The following is an 8180-nucleotide window of genomic DNA, read 5'->3' as shown; positions in this document are numbered from 1 at the left end:
CAATAACATTTTTTTTTCTAGGGTAAATTTTCAACATTTTGAAATAATGGCGTAAAAGATTTTATCATGACTCCAAAAAACACTAAAATTTCAAAAGAATAATGAAAACATAAATTTAAAAATAAAAATAAAAATTAAAACAATGAAAAAAAATAAATTAACAAAATGTAAATAAAAATATATATTAAAAGCGAAACATAAAAAATGCAATATATCTTACTGAATTTTATTCCACAGCTGTGCTGCAACCCTAGCCGCGCCTTCTGAGCGACCCCGCAAGCGTTCTCTCTCATGGAGCCTGGAGGCGGCCCTGCGGCCCCTCCCCCCTTTCCTCCGGAGATTGAAGCCTTCAAGGCTCTTGTAACTGCTACAGGAAAACGTTAGGTCACAGGCCCGCAACAAAAATTCGTCAAAAAACTGGACAGTATACCCAAGGTGGCCTTACCAGAGTAGGAAATCTGTAGATCTGCGCTGAATCTTGCAGAAAAAGGTCTAATCGGCCAGTTCACCGGTTTGTGGCCATCCCCGAGAGCAGTCGAAGAATGGGTCAAAAGGAATTGGCTACCTTTGGTAAATGAAGGAATCAAGATCTATTTTGTAGGCAAAGGGTTCTTCGTCTTCTTGTTTGACAGTACAGAGGATAGAGGCCTGATTTTCAGAAACGGGCCATACTTCATGGGGCCTCAAGGACTCTACTTGAACAAATGGTCTACTGATTTCAATCCAGCGCAAGACGTGCCCAAGGCGGTTCCTGTCTGGGTGTGCCTCCCACATCTTCCCCTGTATTGTTGGAATCAAAACTCACTTCAATCCATTGGAAATGCACTTGGGAAATACATAGACCAGGCCCCAAGGAAGGATCAATACTCTTGCGCCCGGATCTGCGTGGAGGTCGATCTGGAAACAGGATTACCCGAAGCGATTCAGCTATCGGTGGCAAACTGGACACACATACAAGAGCTTGATTACGAACAGCTGCCTTTCAAGTGTCGATTCTGTCATGAGTACGGGCACTTTGCAAGATACTGCAAAAAAAGAAACGAGGAGACAACAGAGAAGGAAAAAGAAGAACAGTGGAAACAGGCAAAGAAGACAACATTTAGCAGACAGAGTAACAAAAACAAGGCTAAAGGGACAGAGAAAAAAGTAGATAATGGAAGCACAAGTAATCAAAACGCCGGAAGCAGTGAAACAAAAGGCAATGAGGGGGATAAAAACCCCTTTGAAATCCTCACGCCTCCTTCAGATCCTCCAGAAGCAGGGGAAGAAGAACCACCACAACAGGAGAATATTGAAACCATAGAACCAGGTAATAACCCAATCCCCATCCCAAGCAATATTTCTTCCCCTTCATACGCAAATATAATAAAAAAAAGAAGAAAACCATAGAGAATATGGGATCATCAGATGATGAAACATTTGAAAGGACAACAAAAAGGGCTGGACGAAGATCAAACAAGGAAACTAGAGAAGAGGAGTCAGAAAGACAAAAGACCCTCGGTAGTCAAGCTACCATCGAAATGACACTAGGGAGGAATATCAGGCCTAGGGCCTCCAAAGGAGGAGGGCCTACCCCTACAAGTGGTAAATGATGCAGTTAATCTCTTGGAACTGTAGGGGTCTGGGTAATCCCAACAAGGCAGAGGCTATCAAAGACTTATTGAAAATGGAGACCGTGGACATCCTTATGCTCCAAGAGACCAAAGTAGAAGGGGATACCCTTCTAAACACCAGTGCTATGAATTGGAAATTTGATTCAGGAAAGGCTGTTAGTGTAAGGGGCACGGCAGGAGGAATAGGTACTTTTTGGACAAAAGACTTCTCACTAGAACGATTCTTAGCGACCCAACATTGGATCTTCACAGAGCTACGTCACACCAAAAGAAATCTTTCCTTCGCTCTGTTTAACTTGTATGTCCCTGTTCATTATGAAGAAAATAGAGAGTGCTGGAGGACACTCTTGGATTATATAGTGCAAATCAGCCCCTCAAATTTAGTCATAGGTGGAGATCTGAATATAACTCTAGATCCCAAAGAAAAGAAAGGAGGGATACAGTCTAGAGATCCTTTCATCAATACAGTGGGCAATCTGATTCTGCAGTGGGATTTGGTAGACTTCAAACCAGTGAAAGGCAAATACACCTGGACAAACAACAGAACCGGAGAAAATCATATCTCTGCCAGATTGGATAGGTTTCTCATCAGCAGCTCTTTAATGATGGACAACAGAATAGTTTTCACCATGATTCTTCCAAAGCTCACATCGGATCATAAGCCTATCCTCTTATGCCTAAAAGAAGAAGAAGATTTAGGCCCCCTTCCATTTCGCTTCAACCCTCTTTGGGCAGGAAAAGAAGGGTTTTTAGAAACAGTTCAAGCAGCATGGAGGATAGATGTACTCGGTTCCCCAAGCTATGTGTGGGAACAAAAAATGAAAAATACAAAAAAAGCACTCAAAGATTGGATAAAAAAATCCATGCAATTCCCCAATAGGCAGAGGAAGGAGGCAGTTCTTCAATTGGAAGGAATACAACTTGAAATGGAGGAGAAAGATCCCTCTTCCACATATTTAGCCAATGAAAAATCTGCTCAAAGGAATGTATACTGTTCTTTTAGAAATGAAGAGGAATATTGGCGCTTAAAGTCTCGAAGTTTGTGGCTCAAATCTGGGGACAGAAATACCTCATACTTTCATAGACAGTGCAGGGCCCGTCTCTCGCGCAATCATATAACAGAGATTACCAGCACTAGTGGTCAGGTTTATAAAGGATTTTCTCAAATCAAAGAAGCAGCTGTAAATCATTTTCAGAACCTTCTTAGTGCAGAAAGAAATGGGAACGAGGAGGATGAAGTAGAGTTTCTCACAACCATCCCAAATCTAGTCAGTGAGGAAGATAATGATTCTCTGATGAGCCCAGTAATGGAAGAAGAGATAACTAATATAGTCTGGTCCATGGAACCAGATATAGCCCCAGGTCGAGACGGTTTCTCAGTACACTTTTACAGAATTTGTTGGGAGATTATCAAAATTGATCTCTTCAGAATGATAAGAGGAATCTTGAGGAAGGCAAAAGTGGGTGGTGGAATAAAATCCACATTTCTCACTTTAATCCCCAAGGAAACAAACCCAGGATCCTTTGAAAGATACAGGCCGATCTCCCTTTGTAATTCATCATACAAGATCGTGGCCAAACTGCTGGCAAACAGAATAAAGCCACTACTTCAAAAGCTCATCTCTCCAGCCCAAGGAGGATTTGTGAAAGGCAGACAAATCTTGGACAATGTCATTCAAATCCAAGAGGCTCTCCATTCCAGCCATACTCGGAAAGAACAAGGTATGATTATCAAATTAGATATGAGTAATGCTTTTGATCGAGTTAACCGTTCTTTCCTGCTCAGGGTACTTGCAGCCTTTTGGTTCAGACAGGAATTCATAAACCTTATCAAAGCCTGCATCGAAAACATCTGGATCGCTCCAATGGTGAATGGCAGACCAACAGAGTTCTTTTTAGCCACCAGGGGACTGAGGCAAGGCTGCCCTCTGTCTCCCTTTCTCTATATTCTGATGGCGGATTCATTAAGCAGAAATTTGACACAGGAGCAACAAAGCGGCACCATTCCTGGGATAAGAATCGTGCAAGGCGTAGCCCCAGTGAATCATGCGCTTTTTGCTGATGATTCACTCCTGCTCGGGGGCGCTTCCATGAGAATTGCTAATTCCTTCAAGACAATTCTCCAAAAGTATTGCAGTATTATTGGAGCACTAATCAGTGAGAGGAAGAGTGCAGTTTACGGATGGAATACCGATCAACAAACAATTGAAAGGATAGCCAGTGAATTGGGGTTCAAAGGCTATGCAGAGTGGGATAAAATAAAGTATCTAGGTCTTCCTTTGACGATGGGATCCAATCGAAATTATTTGTGGGAGGAGGTGATTTCCAAGTTCAAAAATAAGATAGCAGCGTGGGGCGGAGTCTGGCTTTCCACAGGCGGCAAGCTCACTCTCATCCGTTCGGTGCTTTTAGCTCTGCCTACATTCCAAGCCTCTTTGCTGATGGCTCCAAGGCAAATCGCAGATCAGATCTCTTGTTTAATGTGGAATTTTTTGTGGAATGGTGGGAAGGGGAACAACAACCGTTTTCACTTAGTTAATTGGGAAACGATGAAGCGTCCCATTGCTGAAGGTGGACTCCAAATTAGAGACCCCCAACAAGCAAATCTAGCCCTGGGTTGTAAACTCCTGTGACAGCTAATATCTGAGCCCACGCATCCTATCAGCCAACTCTTAAATCTCAAATATCTCAGAAATCGGTCGATCATCTCCTTCAACCCAACGCCTTCTCCAAGAGGAACACAGGCTTGGAGGCTCTGTTGCAAAGGGATAGATTTCTTCAGAGCACATTTGTATAAAATTCCAGGGAACGGCAAAAAAACATTGCTGTGGAGAGATCGTATCATGGGCCATCCTCCACTCTCAGTCATAAACGAAATCGCAGATTTAAGAGCCTGGTTAAGATCAAAAGGAATCAGGAAAATCGAGGACATTGCAGATTGGGATAACAAAGGCAATTGGCAGTGTTGGACTTTGCCCAACATTCCAGCGCACTTAAAAAATCAGTTAAACTATTTCATAGATGCAATCACAGACTTTACTCCAGTGCACAAGGACGAAGAAGATTCATGGGGTTGGGGACAAACAGGGGTATACACAGCCAAACAAGGGTACTTACAGATGCAAGGCAAAAAGGACTCTTCGCACCCGGAAGCAGTGTGGAAGCAGATCTGGGAAAGCTTCAGCATTCCGAAGATCAATTTCTTCTTTTGGACTTTGTTTCACAACAAAATCCTGACTGGAGATAACCTATGTAGAAGGAACATAGCTGGTCCACATCGATGCGTGTTCTGCAAAAAAGCCTTGGAGACCTCAGTTCACATATTTATTGAATGTGAGTATGCACAGAAGGCCTGGACTAGCTTCTTGGCTGGACTGAATGTTAGACCCCCAGTGCATTGTTCGATAACAGACATGTTTTCGTCTTGGAAAGCTCGCTATCCCTACAGCATCGCAGACAAATCTCTTTGGCACAAGGTGTGGATTGCAGCACCAAAATATGTGTGCTGGAAGTTGTGGCTCTCCCGGAACAAAATGGTCTTTAATAAAAAAGAAATGCCTGCAGGAAATGTCGCAGAAAAGGCCAAGAAACTTCTAATAAAAACTTTGAGACAATCCAATGTCAGAGACAGCTCCCTAAGAGATGAAGAAAGAGAATGGTTGGGCGATTACACTCCTACATCGAGTCCTTCAACAATCACTCGCCCAAAACACAAGGAAAATTGGCAGATCCGAGACACTTTGGAAAGCTTCCAGAAGTGGTGGAAATCTCAAGGAAAATGCACTATCTTCTTTGACGGAGCCTCGAAAGGCAATCCAGGTAGGTCAGGAGCTGGGGGGGTCATTTACCTCCCGAATGGAAGAAAAGAGGAATTCAGCTGGGGACTCGGACTTAAAACCAACAATCAGGCAGAAGTCCTTAGTCTTCTAAAAGCTTGCCAACTGGCCAGAAAAGGAAACCCAAGGGAAATCTTAGTATTTGGAGACTCAGAATTGCTGATAAAATCTCTATTAAATAAGAAAGGGCTCAAGGATCCAGTACTGAACAAACAGATATTAAGAGTGAACAGACTCATGAAAGACTTCTCTTCAATTCAAATCTTTCATATCCTCAGAGAATTAAACATAGAAGCAGACAGCCTGGCAAATATTGGATGTAATCTAGAAAAGAACATGATCAGCATAAATGCAGGAGAACCGAATATGACAGCCATTCCTTAAAAGGGCAAGTCGATCTTGTAAAAGCAGAAAATTGTCCTGTTAGAAACAGAAAAATGTAAAACTTGATATGGCTTTGGCCACCCATAAATAAAATATCCGTTTCGGTTAAAAAAAAAAGAAGCAAAACATAAAAAAAAAAAAAAAAATAAATAAAAAAAAAAATAAAAATAAATAATACAAAAAAGACAAAAAAAATCAATCATAAAAATGTTAAAAATCAAAAACAAAATATAAGAATTAAAGAATTAAAAAGAAATTAAAAAATATATATATAAAGAAATAAATAATAAGAAAAACATTAAAAAAAATGTCATTATTTATTTATTTATTTATTTTCTTGTAAACCATAAAAAAATTTGGAGAAAAAAAACAAAATTTAAAAAACTATAAAATTAAGTAAAAATAGAAAAAATTACAAAAAAAAGAAAAAAACGAAAAAAGAAAAGAAAACCAAAAACTAGATTAAAAAAAAAATAGAAAATTAACAAAAAAAAAAAAAAAAACTGCTAAAATTAAGATTAAAAGCATTTAAAAAAAAAATCTAAAAAAACAAATATACTCAAAAAAAAAAAAAAAAAAAAAAATCAAAATTTTAAAAAATATATATATTTTCAAATTCAAAAAACAAAACCAAAAAACATTTAAAATTTAAAAATATATATATTTTTGATTTAAAAATATATATATATATATATATATATATATATATATATATTCCATTAAAAAAAACATTTAAAATTTTTAACAAAATATATATTTTTGATTAAAAAAAAAAACGCCCCACTGGCCGTGCCCACATGGGTAGACGGGCAGTGGCAACTCGATTTTGAGAATCAACCTGCCACCACCCATGGGGATGCGATCTGGACGGTGGCAGGTCGATTCTCATAATTGACCTACCATCGCTCAGGTTGCGCCCCCACAGGTGGCTGGGCGGTGGCAAGTTGATTCTGAGAATCGACCTACCACTGCCCGACCACTCGTGGTGGCGCGACCCAGGTTGTAAGGACCTGTGGTCCGAGTCACAACCACCGTGCAAAGTGTGACAAGCTGAGGCCAAGACATGTGAAGGAACACTTGTAAAATGTGCGTGGATGGTTGAGCAAAGGTTAACTTCTAGCGTGGGGACGAGTTGGTGACACCCACGGGCCGACCTCATGTAATTGGAAACTCGGGTGAAGGATTGTTGGCCGACCAACAAGATAGGTGAGTTAGCAATGAAGTGAGGGCATCGGTTCACATGGTGGATGAGTTAGCCAGGCAACTCGACTTACCCAACTGCCCATATAAACATAACGGATATGTTGGAGCAAAAGGCATTGAACAAAGATCATCGAACATCACTCGAACGAGCTCGCAAGGTGAAGTGCGAAGGTGTAGGAGGTCGCAGCAAGGCGCAGGGTCTATGTGCCCAGTCTTGGGCAGTGCTACATGGTGAACAGCACGTAGACTTGGTGACGGGTGAGACACATGGGTTGAGGGTCGCACGAAGGCGCTTGCCTGTTTTCCAAGGGTGAACGCGGGTGTGTCTCGGTTGAAGGCGCCCACTGGTTCAGTTGGCATTTCGGTTGAAGGCTCGGGTGGCATGGTGCATGGGAGCGCTCACCCGCTGGTTGGAGAGTTGGGTGGAGAGTGCAGTGAGGCGCTCACCGAACGATTGTAGGTGCGGGTGGAGGGTGCACGAGGCGTTCTCCCGCCGGGTGAACGAAGTATTGCTGGGTGACATGACACAAAGTTTGATTGAGGAGTTTCGGTTGGCGATCTGTGTGAGGGCGCACCCGCCCAACTCGAGCAAGGCAACTCATGCAGGTGAAACGGTGAGGCTACACGAAGGTGTTGCTTGTTGTAAATTTGGCTAAGTATGAAACTTGGGGTTTCCAAGTATACTTGTGAAAATTTGTAAATTTATATAATATATTGAATTCAGGCAGACTCATTGTTCAGGGAGTTGCCCCTCCCTTTATACTATTGAAATTGTCTTGTTATTTATAATTGCTATGGATAATGAATGTGTATGGGTGTTCATTAATATAAGGGATAATAATAATATTTTTTGAAGAAAAATAAAGCTAAGTATCGAATGTTAAGGCGTAGTCCATGAACATAAGTATTGGTGAAAAGAAAGTGTTCAGTGGTGCCTCACCTCGCTATAAGCGGTTGAAAGACTACCGCACGTGTAGAGGCGTGACAGTTGGTATTAGAGCAGCTGATTTGGGCATGAAGGTTGAAGCTGCTACACAACTACACTAAAGTGACAGTTGGTATTAGAGCAAGGTTTGCTCGTGATGATGTGATAGTAGAAACAGGTACTTGCACGTGAAGGAAGTTGGTTTCACACAAGTAAAAC

Source organism: Pinus tabuliformis, chromosome 1_2 (assembly GCF_031772625.1).
Source record: "Pinus tabuliformis cultivar Carrire ecotype Pingquan chromosome 1_2, CPIR1, whole genome shotgun sequence".
NCBI classification, from domain to species: domain Eukaryota; kingdom Viridiplantae; phylum Streptophyta; class Pinopsida; order Pinales; family Pinaceae; genus Pinus; species Pinus tabuliformis.
The sequence above is the reverse complement of the archived record's forward strand: the minus strand, read 5'-3'. Positions refer to the sequence as shown.